Source organism: Gadus morhua, chromosome 8 (genome assembly GCF_902167405.1).
Source record: "Gadus morhua chromosome 8, gadMor3.0, whole genome shotgun sequence".
Classification (NCBI taxonomy): domain Eukaryota; kingdom Metazoa; phylum Chordata; class Actinopteri; order Gadiformes; family Gadidae; genus Gadus; species Gadus morhua.
In genome coordinates, this window is record NC_044055.1 from 2,587,682 (window position 1) to 2,603,061 (window position 15,380).

The 15,380-nt window shown below is 40.7% G+C and overlaps 1 long non-coding RNA gene across 2 annotated transcripts; it reads right to left on the reverse strand.

Annotated features, from left to right (window-relative positions):
* Positions 1–3,669: 3,669 nt before the first annotated feature.
* On the reverse strand, positions 3,670–9,055 carry LOC115548176 (uncharacterized). Of its 2 annotated transcripts, none has more exons than XR_003977534.1 (4): positions 8,352–9,055; positions 7,918–8,030; positions 6,116–6,167; positions 3,670–4,800 (listed from the first exon to the last, which is right to left on the reverse strand). It is a non-coding gene; the product is annotated as an uncharacterized LOC115548176 (long non-coding RNA). The 2 variants fall into 2 exon arrangements; XR_003977535.1 differs by having other exon boundaries at positions 7,918–8,036.
* Positions 9,056–15,380: the final 6,325 nt, after the last annotated feature.

Sequence of the window (15,380 nt, forward strand, 5' to 3'; positions counted from 1 at the left end):
TATATATATATATATATTGATGTTGACGTGCCATAGCGACTTCAGTTTTCAGATGTCAATACGATGCTACCGAAATTGAAATTTTTCGAATATAATTATCTTTCTATTACCTGTTACAACTAGCCTACTAAAGACTGTTGCTTCTGCCCCACGTCGTAGTTAAAGTACAAGGATAATTAAATAATCTGAACAGCGCCATCTGGCAGTCATTATTTATAACCGTTATTCAAGTTTGTTAAATCAGGCAACCGTTTAAAACCGTAGAGCCAACACGGTAAATGTGATTAATAATGCAACGATTCTGTTCAATGGAGCAAAAGTTATGTTTGATGGGTTTCGTGCACCCCAAATGTATGACTATCCGTGTCAATGGGAGCTGTGTCATCCCTCAGGTGTAGCCAGGGGCGCAACTGCCTACTTTCTGGGGGGTATGCAGACACATAGCAGGCGCCCCCCCCCCCCCCCCCCCCCTCTTTGATCTGGGCACAAATTTGACCTCAAACACACTCTGATATTGAATCAAAAAATTCATTTTGAGTGCACCAAGACAGATATCCGGTGTTTTTATTAGAGGCAGCCTTTCTAAGATGCTCTGCCAGTGTAACATCATACCGTGCTATAAGAGATCAAGGATACCCAGAAAATTTCCATTTCTAGGATTTCCTATCTGTGCATTTTGTCCCTGTGAAAAAGAGTTTCCTCGACGCACAATGTTGTTGGTAAAAACATATTTTTACTTAAAAACAATACCACAACAGTCGAGTCACTGGCACAACTCAAGCCGCTGTCATGCTAAATTTGTACCGGCTGCCAAATTTGTACCGGGCGCGTCATCCATACGTAACCCATTCCAAACCTGCCTGCAAAAGATGATCGCGTCGTCCGTTGCCGGGCAGGTTTCAAAAAACATTCGCGCTCATGTTGCCGAAGACGAAATAACATAATACAGAAAACGGATCGCTAGATAACACTTGTTTTTACTTTATATTTGTATTGTTTACTCAAATTTAGCAAGTAAACTGAGTGTTTAAAGCAGGTCAAGGACGAAATAGCACAATAGAGATAACGGATCGCTAGATAGAAGGTTCGCGAATGTTCGTGAACCTTTCACGTCATTCGACGCGATCGTCCGTTGCCAGGCAGGTTAGGAATGGATTACGTATGGATGACGCGCCCGGTACAAATTTGGCAGCCGGTACAAATTTAGCATGACAGCTCCTCAAACGGAGTCCGGGCGTTCAGGACGGAGACTCCAGATCTGGTAGTCAGGGGAGCGTCATGCAAACAGGGAGCGCCCATAGTCCACCAGGAGATGCCTCCCCCAATAAGTGGAGCTCTTGCGGTGAAACGCTACCGGACAGGGAGAGCGAATCCCAATGCATCGATGAAGACGGTAACCGATAGCCTCACAAGCATCCCCTTTTATTAGATTAGCCCAGTAGAACCAGCACCCCCTTTTATTAGATTAGCCCAGTAGAACCAGAACCCCCCTTTATTAGATTAGACCAGTAGAACCAGCACCCCCTTTTATTAGATTAGCCCAGTAGAACCAGCACCCCTTTTATTAGATTAGCCCAGTAGAACCAGCACCCCCTTTTATTAGATTAGACCAGTAGAACCAGCACCCCTTTTATTAGATTAGCCCAGTAGAACCAGAACCCCCCTTTATTAGATTAGACCAGTAGAACCAGCCCCCCTTTTATTAGATTAGACCAGTAGAACCAGAACCCCCCTTTATTAGATTAGACCAGTAGAACCAGCCCCCCTTTTATTAGATTAGACCAGTAGAACCAGCACCCCCTTTTATTAGATTAGCCCAGTAGAACCAGCACCCCCTTTTATTAGATTAGCCCAGTAGAACCAGCACCCCCTTTTATTAGATTAGCCCAGTAGAACCAGCACCCCCTTTTATTAGATTAGCCCAGTAGAACCAGCCCCCCTTTTATTAGATTAGCCCAGTAGAACCAGCACCCCCTTTTATTAGATTAGCCCAGTAGAACCAGCCCCCCTTTTATTAGATTAGCCCAGTAGAATCAGCACCCCCTTTTATTAGATTAGCCTAGTAGAACCAGCACCCCTTTCATCCTTCCTTCACCTATCCTACATAAGGACTTCTTTGTCACCATTTACGAACTGCAGCTTTTATGAAGTCAAAATGGCCTTCAGCGAAGTAGAGCGCCAACAAGGCGTGGCCAGCAGGGTTAGACAAGAGCCTGAGGGTGAGTGATGACTACATAGTGTTTTTTTATAAAAGAAAATACGGTGGTCAGTATTTATACATAGCCTGCTATTCTTGGTGTTTTATAGTAGCAATAAACCCTTCACCTAGATGCATTCAAAACAGATTTCCCTATTGTGACAAATTTGAAAGACATTCAACAATCCACTTCAATTACTCTTTATTCATACTCTTCAAATTAACAAGCGTAATCAATGGCCTCAGCCATAATGCAATCTAGCAAGAACCCATGCAACACTGTATGGCACTCCTTCAGATTCCCCTACTGCGATAGCCTGGTAACAGATCAAAAAAATAGGCATTTGGTTCCATGTTAGATATTTACCAATCAATTCCTTGTTTACTCCTCGATCATTATCTACCTTGTCTTTTCACATATTCAGCCTTATGTTATTGGCTTTGTTACGTATTTTAAGAACCTGAGCTGCCCCCACATAGCCCCAAGGAAGCAGGACCAAACATAAGCCGTAAATACTATACATAGCCACAAGGGGAGCAGGACCTTATTGAAGGCTGCACTAGCTGCTCCAACCACACAGAAGGCGGCACCTTTAGATAGGTGAAGCCGAAGCTAATACGTCACATAGGCCACGCCCACTTCACCCTTTCAATCTCAAAAAGGTTAAAAAAAAAAGGTTCAAAGGTTCAAAGGTTTTTATTCGCCATTTGTGCATAAACAAGACAGTTCAAACACAGTGGAATTCTTGTGCAGGGCTTCCCAAGTCAAGTACAGTATTAATACAAAGAGAGAGATCGAGAGAGAGAGAGCAGCACAATAAATAGTAATAATAAAAAATATAAAAAGTTTTAAAAATTGAGATAAGGACAAATTGCATGTTGTGCATTGCATTTCAGTTCAATCTCGACAGAGAAGTTGGACTTCAGAATCTTCTAGCTGCTACCAGACAAAGGGTTAATGTTTTTGATCAGCTGGGAGACGCTCAGCACGTGTTCAACACACTTCCACCTCCTTTTGCTCCGTAGTTAGTTACCATACCGAAATACTTGTGTGTTAAAAGCTATCCTGGATTGGAACCCTTTCTTGGAAGAACTCTGCAGCTTCATAGTCCTAAGATTGATATCGTCAGATCAGATTCACCAGTAAGGATGCTTAAGCTGCTCAGCTGTCCCAATTCCCCAAAACAAAATCTGTAAAGATGAAGTATCTTTATTCAATTCAATTTTATTTGTATAGCCCTTAATCACCATTACAGTCTCAAAGGGCTTAACAGGCCAAATATTTGTGACACCGCCCTTTACCCATGCCCCCACACGGGCAAGAAAAAACTCCCTTGAATCAGCAAGGAAGAAATCTTGAGAAGAAACGCAGTGTAGGGGATCCCTTCTTCCAGGGATGGTCAGGTGTGCAATGGGTGCCACAATTGACATACAGGTAAATACATGCACATCATATTAAAATGGTGATGGGGTTCTGGCCGGTTATCCATGAGTTGCCACAATGCATAATGTAATAAGAAAAGCACAAGTGGTCATCACTTCGCATCTGTCGTTTTCACACTCCAAATTAATGTCATTATTAATTAAACAAGTTTTCAAATATCATCTGAAGTACTTGAAGTCCTCAAGGAATAAAACACAGATGCAGGGGAAAAGAGATGCCTTTAAAGAAACAAAGTGGAGCGACCCAGGGACAAGTCTGGTTTGGGTTTAAGATTAAGGATGGTTAACTTTTATTATTGGTGTTTGTTTAAGTTGAGGCATTAGTGATTGTATTAAAGATTGTTTAGGTATTAGGAAAGAGTTTAGTTATTAGAGATGCTTAGTTAGATGGTCAAGTTTAGGTACCAGGTTAGGGTAAGAGTTTAAGAATTTGGGCTTTTAAGTTAGATGGTCAAGTTTGGGTATTAGGTTATGTTGAGGTAAGCGAGTTTAGGCCTTTGAGATGTTTAGTTAGATGGTTCAGTTTAGGTACTAGGTTAAGGTAAGAGTTTAGGTGTTTGAGCTCTTCAGTTAGATGGTTAAGTTTGGGTATTAGGTTAGGTTGAGGTAAGCGAGTTTAGGCCTTTGAGATGTTTAGTTAAATGGTTCGGTTTAGGTACTCGGTTAAGGTAAGAGAGTTTAGGCATTTGAGATCTTTAGTTAGATGGTTAAGTTTGGGTATTAGGTTGGCTTTTTGTTTTGTTAGACAAGTTACTTTAGGCATTTTATATGTTTCAATTTAGGACATTTGAAAGAAAGATTAGAAAGATTGTTAAGCTCAGGTTTGCTCCAGTTTTGTCCCTTTAGTCGCTCCCTTAGAAAGAGGGTTCAGAGGTAACTGGGTTAGAAATACAATAGTTGGGGTCACAGAAATAGAATGTATAAATCATTGAGCTAAACATGCTTTTCCTACAACATGGTGTGAATTACAGTACTTTGTTTTAAAGTTAAAATGGTAAAGTGGTAACAGTATGGTGTGTAGGAGGCAGGAGGAGTTGTAGGAGTTGTTGATCTCCGAGTGGTTATGTCTGGGGTAGATTGGATTGTAGGTGCAGCCAGGGATCCTCAGGGTGGATGGGGAGAAGGCCATCGTTGTAGATCCATTGTTCGGTCATCATACTCTGAAATAAATTGAAGGCAAAAAGTAAAGTCAGTCTCACAGTGTGCTGGCCGATTTAGAAGACATTTTGACCACCAAACATGAAGGCCAATCAAAGACACAAATAACAGTAACCGCACCATCTGGCGTCAAACATAGGTCATTACATTCAGTCATTTAGGTTGGATTTTATATTGATTTACAGGAGAGAAAAGGCTTCAAGTCATTACGGCAACAACATCAAAATCGTCAGTGCTGGATTACCATCTTTCATCAATAAATGTATGTATAATTGATACAAGTCAGTTGAGCTATTCCCAGGGAGTCTTCAACCTTTTTATGAAACAACTGCAATTGTCCAAGTACAGATCGATTCAATGGCCGAAGCATGTCATGCCCCAGTACGATAGGTGGCATGGCATTGTACCCATTTCAATCACCTTTTTTAAATAAATCAGTTTCTAGTCTTCCTCCCATCCATAAACTGTAAATTGTGCACGTATTTTAACTGGTACATCATGGTGAGTTTCCTCGTCAGTCCAAAAGTGTGTCTTGCTCCTGGACCTCTCCATCGTGTTTGCCGTTTGACAGTGACAACACCATGACTATTGTCTCCTATTTCCTGCTCTGGGAAAAAATCTCCAGCATGTGCAGAACGCATAACCCTGATTGAACGTACATGCACGATTAATGAGACCATCAATCGAATAATCTAGAGGTCATAATCCGACGATGAGAAACCCGATCTGGTCTGATTTTAGTCAGACTAAGGTGTATACATGCATCTTAAAAATACAATCACAGTGAGACTAACCCAATAATTTGGTTCTCGATTGTCATGTAAACACAAGTCTCGCTGGTGATTACATGTTTATATGGATTGAACCAAAAGGACACCGCCTGAGAACAATCCCAAAGGAACCGCACTGAACATATTCCGTCTTATACTGCACAGAAAAAAACCATATGGCAAAGAATTAAAATCGTACAGTGCATAGAATTGCAAAGAATTTAAATCGCAGTGCATAGAAATGCAAAGACTTAAAATTGTATAGTGCATAGAATAGCAAATAAATAAAATCGTATAGTGAATAGAATTGCAAAGAATTAAAATCGTATAGTGCATAGAATTGCAAAGATTTAAAATTGTATAGTGCATCAACATCAAAACCACATTCAAATAGTCAGTGCTGTATTACCATCTTTCATCAATAAATGTATACAAGTCAGTTCAGCTATTCCCAGAGTCTTCAACATTTTTATTAAAATCGGGAGGGATTATGTGATCGCCATTTGGTCCATTTAAGAATGAAGGAACCATTTAACAAAGTTCTCACCTGGGTCTCTCCACCATGGCAACTGCACAGCCATCTGCTCTTCCGTCGTGACCTGAAAAAAACAGTAATTTGTTGATCCCAAGTGGAAATTAGTCATAGCAAGAAGGGCAAAAAATATACACCAAGGGTAGGTATAAAAATTATACATAGGATGGAAGCAAGCATTGTGTGACCAGAAGAGCAATAATTCATTTTTACGATTCTTAAGCATTAGCCAATATCAGTTTGACTAAGCGGAAAAAAAAAATCAAAAGCACACACTATGAGAGCATTGTTTTGAGATGGTATCGATTAGGGATGGGCGTGAGGAATCGATTACTCGAGAACTCGGTTGGTGGACAGGCAAACTCGAGTTTGCATATACACACACAAACAAAGTTTTCTGAAGCAAATGTATCAATTTTCTGTCGGCGCCACTAACGCATGACGTGGGCACAAAGATAATTAAATGCATCCATTTCCATGGTGCGTTCCGTGCCGTGTGCAGGCACGCCAGAATTCAAAAAGTTAAGAGATGGCGGTTAAAGCAAACCGCAGCGAAGAATTGAAATACTTTAAAGAAATAGGAGATCATAAGGTGAAATGTATTAATAATGTATGTAATGTAAAATATGCCAAGCGAAATCGAGCTACCAGAAAGTACTATTCGGCAACATATGCTCCTGAAACACAACGGTGAGTTCGGGAAAGCAGACCCGCAGCAACGGTGAAAGTGAAACTGTGTCTGCTATTTTCACCGCCGCAAGACGCAGCTGTAATCCCGGGCGTGTAGAGAAGATCACAACGCTGAGTATTTCCATAGTCCATTTGCTGCCGTTTTATTTGCAGCTTTAAATTATTTGCAATGGTTAGGCTACTTGTTTTTTTTTTTTTTAAACTGTTACAGGCCTTGGTGATTTAAATTGTGAGACGCATATTTATTTTTGTAAGGAAAATGTGTTTTGAACGTTTGCAAAAATAAATAATGAATACTCTGATAACTCTGACTGTTTTGATGGAGAATAAGCATGACATGTTTGGTTGGTAATATTGCCGTTCATCATCAGGCGTATTCCTGCTGCAGATGCGTTGCATTCTAAAAATAGATTTGATTTAACGAGTACTCGATTGATCCTCGAGGAATTCCTTCGATCACTCGAGTTTGGAATTTACTACCCGTGCCCATCCCTAGTATCGATGGATTAATTTTATACAATGGCCCCAACCAAGTGTAAATGTATCTAACAGCGGCATTGTCAGGATGCACTGAAAGCTTCCCGAATTGTTAGCGTTGGGTTTGACAGGTTACAACATTAAGACGTTGGGGATACGGTACCGCTGCTGGGAGTTGATCCCCCGAGCATCTTAACAGGTCATCCGTTTCATGTACCATCTCTCGAATAAATATCACGCACCTCTCTACCATAGGTAATAATAATAATACATTCAATTTAGAGGCGCCTTTCAAGACACCCAAGGTCACCTTACAGAGCATATAGTCAACATAAATAGCTTAAAAAACAAGACATACAAGACACAAAAATAATAATAATAAATGAACATAATAAATAAAAAATAAATAGGTAGATCTCTAACTCCCCCCCCATCCCCCACCCCCCTCTAGGGGGGGGGGAGAGAGATAATAAATAAGGGGGGGGGGGGTGGGGTCACCTGAGCAGCGCTGCTCAGCACCATTGACTTTTATTCTGGGGGACCAAAAGCCCAGCTACAATTTGCTGACGAACCCAGCTACTGTGTCCTAGATTTTTTAGATGATAAGATTTACTTTATTGAACCTTTGAAGAACGGTCTGAAGAATTCACCTTTCCTGGACGAGGAGCTGGTTGGTCTTGACACCTCCCGCTGACCGCCACCGCAGGGACCTCCGACTGCGTCGCCTCAGTCCCATCAGGAACACACGTGACCCTTTGGCACACTGGACCTTTGTTTTATCCCCATTAATGCAGTCCAACACCTCACTCAGATGTCAATAGTGTATTTTATATGCACTTTTACAGCACAGTACATAGTGGGCTGTTTTGATAGAACTAATTACAATAGTTATTACTCCCAACCCCAAAAGCCAGCCAAATGTAATACACATCCTGACTAGTCCTAGTTGCCGAGAATGCTTTCTTAACAGCCAGTCAGAATAAACACATCTGTATGGATAACTTTAGATCTGTACGATGCGTCGCTGACGTGTCATTCTAAACAATCCAAGCAAGCCATCAATATGTGTATTCCGTTATCTTACCCTTCAGCATCTGCAGAGCTGCACCATTCCTGGTCTTCCCTCCACCTACAGCTTCCAGCGCCAGTCCTGAATTTGACAAACGCTGTAGAACACTGATCTTGAAATTAAATGTTCAGGGGCAAACCCTACCCCTGAACAAAAATAATTCAATTATTTCATGGTTCAACGTTCATAAATAATTGTCAATGCTTAAATTCCTTGCATATAAGTAATATAAAGAACAGCATGAGGCATATCCAGCAAGATGATTATGGTACAGTGAGAACCATATGTTTTTAGAGCAAATAATTTAACTCAAGTAAATTGCCATAGAAAGTGATAAACCTTACTTGCCTCCATTGCTGAAGTCTGTAGATATCTGGGAATGGACTTTGTGAAATTTGACAAAATATTGAAATGGAAAATTTGTCAACAATTTAAATTTGCAGTCCTACAAATCTGAATTTGCCGGTGTTGATGTTCATAGGACCAAGTGCAAGTACTAAAAATCGCTAGGCTAACCCATTCCCCGTACATAGCAGCTATAGCTAGCTAATGCAAATGCTAGACAATTAAGTAATATGAATAAATACAACACACAAGTTAGCTACCAGGCGAAAGCCTACAATTTGCTGATGAACCCAGCTACTGCTCACAACACAGTTGCGTTGGAGCAAACTACCTTCAAAGCTACCAGGTGAAACGCTCCCAACACAGTTGCGTTGGAGCAAACTAGCTTCCAGGCTACCAGGTGTAACGCTCCCAACACAGTTGCGTTGGAGCAAACTACCTACAAGCTACCAGGTGAAACGCTCCCAACACAGTTGCGTTGGAGCAACTAGCTTCCAGGCTACCAGGTGAAACGCTCAAAACAGTTGCGTTGGAGCAACTAGCTTCCAGGCTACCAGGTGAAACACTCCCAACACAGTTGCGTTGAAGCAAACTACCTTCAAAGCAACCAGGTGAAACGCTCCCAACACAGTTGCGTTGGAGCAACTAGCTTCCAGGCTACCAGGTGAAACGCTCACAACACAGTTGCGTTGGAGCAACTAGCTTCCAGGCTACCAGGTGAAACGCTCACAACACAGTTGCGTTGGAGCAACTAGCTTCCAGGCTACCAGGTGAAACGCTCACAACACAGTTGCGTTGGAGCAACTAGCTTCCAGGCTACCAGGTGAAACGCTCACAACACAGTTGCGTTGGAGCAACTAGCTTCCAGGCTACCAGGTGAAACGCTCCCAACACAGTTGCGTTGGAGCAAACTACCTTCCAAGCTACCAGGTGAAACGCTCCCAACACAGTTGCGTTGGAGCAACTAGCTTCCAGGCTACCAGGTGAAACACTCCCAACACAGTTGCGTTGGAGCAAACTACCTTCCAAGCTACCAGGTGAAACGCTCACAACACAGTTGCGTTGGAGCAAACTGCCTTCCATCTACCAGATGAAACGCTCACAACACAGTTGCGTTGGAGCAAACTACCTTCCAAGCTACCAGGTGAAACGCTCCCAACACAGTTGCGTTGGAGCAAACTACCTTCTAAGCTACAAGGTGAAATGCTCCCAACACAGTTGCGTTGGAGCAACTAGCTTCCAGGCTACCAGATGAAACACTCCCAACACAGTTGCGTTGGAGCAAACTACCTTCCAAGCTACCAGGTGAAACGCTCCCAACACAGTTGCGTTGGAGCAAACTAGCTTCCAGGCTACCAGGTGAAACGCTCCCAACACAATTGCATTTGCTGTACAGTCAGTATATTTACATACACATCTTATAGCCATAGGTCGACTATACTCCCCAATTGGCCAACTGCAATTGTCCGAGTACATATTTCAGATTATATTGCACAGAATAAAACCACATTGCAATGACTTAAAATCGTAGTGCATAGAATTGCAAAGAATTGAAATCTTAGTGCATAGAATTGCAAAGAAATAAAATCGTATAATGCATAGAATTGCAAAGAATTAAAATCTTAGTGCATAGAATTGAAAAGAATGAAAAATCGTAGTGCATAGAATTGCAAAGAATTAAAATCGTATAATGCATAGAACTGCAAAGAATGAAAAATCGTAGTGCATAGAATTGCAAATAATAAAAATCATATAGAGCATATAACTGCAAATAATTAAAATCGTAATGCATAGAATTGCAAAGACTTAAAATAATGCATAGAATTGCAAAGAATTAAAATCGTATAATGCATAGAATTGCAAAGAATTAAAATCGTAGTGCATAGAATTGCAAAGTATTAAAATCGTATGATGCATAGAATTGCAAAGAATTAAAATCGTAGTGCATAGAATTGCAAAGAATTAAAATTGTATAATGCATAGAATTGCAAAGAATTAAAATCGTAGTGCATAGAATTGCAAAGAATTAAAATCATATAGAGCATAGATTTGTAAATAATTAAAATCGTAGTGCATAGAATTGCAAAGAATTAAAACCGTATTGCATAGAATCAAACCACATTGCAAGGAATTAAAATAATTTAGCACAGAATAAAACCACATTGAAGTATGAAGCAGCAGTAGCCTACAACTTCAGCAGCAGTCAACAATTTGCAAATGTATGGAAAGTTGTAAAAAAGGGAGAATGTAGAGTACTGTGTGGATGTGTAAATCAACAAATCCATCTCCTAAATTCAAACCTACCAAGCCAAAAACCAACAATTGAAACCAAACCATAACATGCCCGCAGTCATTCGTCTAGTGAAGTCAGTCTGACAGCTTTTCATACACCAGTCCAGTGGGGTTACGGGTGGAGCGAAAACAAACACCATCGTGGAAGTTTGAGGTCACAACTTCACACTCGCCCTAATTTCGGTTTGCCAGACATCCGTTCTGGGTTTTTCCCAGAACTTCCAGTTCTTTGTGGATTCCTGATGGAGGTGAAGCATCGGCAGAAGGTGCTGTGACATCAAATTGTAAAATCCAGAATTGCACCGATGTCATTTCCACTAGGGATGTTCTGTAGTCCAGTGGTGCTGTGAAACAAAAAAGCAATTGGCGAAAATAGTTGCATTCGCCAATTGGTATACTTACCATTTAACTTGCGCTTGTTTGCTTTCACCAATTCCAATTTTGCCCAAACGTTGAACTTTCACAATAGTTGCAGGTTTTCTTCCATTTTGCGTCCAGTTTCAAGAGCACATCCTTCCCAGTGTCCAGACAGGTTGTTGTTGTTGTAGCGGTCCGCAGCGTTAGTAAAGTCAGTCGTTTAGTCGTCCCCCGTTAGGCCTCATACAAACACGTGCAACAATGCACCCAAAAACAACCTACAACACTGCACTAAACTTAGAATGAGCCAAAACCAAACAGACGAGCGGTAAAATCCAGGTTAAGTTTAGGGGAAAGAATATAGCGATGTGTGTGTGCGGTGGACACATTCTGAAAACAGCAACCAAACACAACCAAACAACTTCAACCAGCTCAAGGAATAACAAACGATTAGTGACTTGCATGCGGGAGTCCTCGCTCCCCCGTTGTCCGGATTGTTCAGTCAAAAGCGCACAAAAAAACAACAATCAACCGCGTTGCGTTGGAGCAAACTACCTTCCAAGCTACCAGGTGAAACGCTCACAACACAGTTGCGTTGGAGCAAACTGCCTTCCATCTACCAGATGAAGCGCTCACAACACAGTTGCGTTGGAGCAAACTACCTTCCAAGCTACCAGGTGAAACGCTCCCAACACAGTTGCGTTGGAGCAAACTACCTTCTAAGCTACAAGGTGAAATGCTCCCAACACAGTTGCGTTGGAGCAACTAGCTTCCAGGCTACCAGATGAAACACTCCCAACACAGTTGCGTTGGAGCAAACTACCTTCCAAGCTACCAGGTGAAACGCTCCCAACACAGTTGCGTTGGAGCAAACTAGCTTCCAGGCTACCAGGTGAAACGCTCCCAACACAGTTGCGTTGGATCAAACTACCTTCCAAGCTACCAGGTGAAACGCTCCCAACACAGTTGCGTTGGAGCAAACTAGCTTCCAGGCTACCAGGTGAAACGCTCCCAACACAGTTGCGTTGGAGCAAACTAGCTTCCAGGCTACCAGGTGAAACGCTCCCAACACAATTGCATTTGCTGTACAGTCAGTATGTTTACATAAACATCTTATAGCCATAGGTCGACTATACTCCCCAATTGGCCAACTGCAATTGTCCGAGTACATATTTCAGATTATATTGCACAGAATAAAACCACATTGCAATGACTTAAAATCGTAGTGCATAGAATTGCAAAGAATTGAAATCTTAGTGCATAGAATTGCAAAGAAATAAAATCGTATAATGCATAGAATTGCAAAGAATTAAAATCTTAGTGCATAGAATTGCAAAGAATTAAAATCGTAGTGCATAGAATTGAAAAGAATGGAAAATCGTAGTGCATAGAATTGCAAAGAATTAAAATCGTATAATGCATAGAATTGCAAAGAATGAAAAATCGTAGTGCATAGAATTGCAAATAATAAAAATCATATAGAGCATATAACTGCAAATAATTAAAATCGTAATGCATAGAATTGCAAAGACTTAAAATAATGCATAGAATTGCAAAGAATTAAAATCGTATAATGCATAGAATTGCAAAGAATTAAAATCGTAGTGCATAGAATTGCAAAGAATTAAAATCGTATGATGCATAGAATTGCAAAGAATTAAAATCGTAGTGCATAGAATTGCAAAGAATTAAAATCGTGGTGCATAGAATTGCAAAGAATTAAAATTGTATAATGCATAGAATTGCAAAGAATTAAAATCGTAGTGCATAGAATTGCAAAGAATTAAAATCTTAGTGCATAGAATTGCAAATAATTAAAATCATATAGAGCATAGAATTGCAAAGAATTAAAATCGTAGTGCATAGAATTGCAAAGAATTAAAATCGTATAATGCATAGAATTGCAAAATAATTAAAATCGTAGTGCATAGAATTGCCAAGAATTAAAATCGTAGTGCATAGAATTGCAAAGAATTAAAATCATATAGAGCATAGAAAACAATCAACAAGCAAAAACAATCAACCGCGTTGCGTTGGAGCAAACTACCTTTCAAGCTACCAGGTGAAACGCTCACAACACAGTTGTGTTGGAGCAAACTGCCTTCCAGTCTACCAGGTGAAACGCTCACAACACAGTTGCGTTGGAGCAAACTGCCTTCCAGTCTACCAGGTGAAACGCTCACAACACAGTTGCGTTGGAGCAAACTACCTTCCAAGCTACCAGGTGAAACGCTCCCAACACAGTTGCGTTGGAGCAAACTACCTTCTAAGCTACAAGGTGAAACGCTCACAACACAGTTGCGTTGGAGCAAACTACCTTCCAAGCTACCAGGTGAAACGCTCCCAACACAGTTGCGTTGGAGCAAACTACCTTCCAAGCTACCAGGTGAAAAGCTCCCAACATAGTTGCGTTGGAGCAACTAGCTTCCAGGTTACCAGGTGAAACGCTCCCAACACAGTTGCGTTGGAGCAAACTACCTTCCAAGCTACCAGGTGAAACGCTCCCAACACAGTTGCGTTGGAGCAAACCAGCTTCCAGGCTACCAGGTGTAACGCTCCCAACACAGTTGGCGTTGGAGCAAACTACCTTCCAAGCTACCAGGTGAAACGCTCACAACACAGTTGCGTTGGAGCAAACTACCTTCCAAGCTACCAACAAAGTTGCGTTGGAGCAAACTAGCTTCCAGGCTACCAGGTGAAACGCTCCCAACACAGTTGCGTTGGAGCAAACTACCATCCAGGCTACCAGGTGAAACGCTCACAACACAGTTGCGTTGGAGCAAACTACCTTCTAAGCTACAAGGTGAAATGCTCCCAACACAGTTGCGTTGGAGCAACTAGCTTCCAGGCTACCAGATGAAACACTCCCAACACAGTTGCGTTGGAGCAAACTACCTTCCAAGCTACCAGGTGAAACGCTCCCAACACAGTTGCGTTGGAGCAAACTAGCTTCCAGGCTACCAGGTGAAACGCTCCCAACACAGTTGCGTTGGATCAAACTACCTTCCAAGCTACCAGGTGAAACGCTCCCAACACAGTTGCGTTGGAGCAAACTAGCTTCCAGGCTACCAGGTGAAACGCTCCCAACACAGTTGCGTTGGAGCAAACTAGCTTCCAGGCTACCAGGTGAAACGCTCCCAACACAATTGCATTTGCTGTACAGTCAGTATGTTTACATAAACATCTTATAGCCATAGGTCGACTATACTCCCCAATTGGCCAACTGCAATTGTCCGAGTACATATTTCAGATTATATTGCACAGAATAAAACCACATTGCAATGACTTAAAATCGTAGTGCATAGAATTGCAAAGAATTGAAATCTTAGTGCATAGAATTGCAAAGAAATAAAATCGTATAATGCATAGAATTGCAAAGAATTAAAATCTTAGTGCATAGAATTGCAAAGAATTAAAATCGTAGTGCATAGAATTGAAAAGAATGGAAAATCGTAGTGCATAGAATTGCAAAGAATTAAAATCGTATAATGCATAGAATTGCAAAGAATGAAAAATCGTAGTGCATAGAATTGCAAATAATAAAAATCATATAGAGCATATAACTGCAAATAATTAAAATCGTAATGCATAGAATTGCAAAGACTTAAAATAATGCATAGAATTGCAAAGAATTAAAATCGTATAATGCATAGAATTGCAAAGAATTAAAATCGTAGTGCATAGAATTGCAAAGTATTAAAATCGTATGATGCATAGAATTGCAAAGAATTAAAATCGTAGTGCATAGAATTGCAAAGAATTAAAATCGTGGTGCATAGAATTGCAAAGAATTAAAATTGTATAATGCATAGAATTGCAAAGAATTAAAATCGTAGTGCATAGAATTGCAAAGAATTAAAATCTTAGTGCATAGAATTGCAAATAATTAAAATCATATAGAGCATAGAATTGCAAAGAATTAAAATCGTAGTGCATAGAATTGCAAAGAATTAAAATCGTATAATGCATAGAATTGCAAAATAATTAAAATCGTAGTGCATAGAATTGCCAAGAATTAAAATCGTAGTGCATAGAATTGCAAAGAATTAA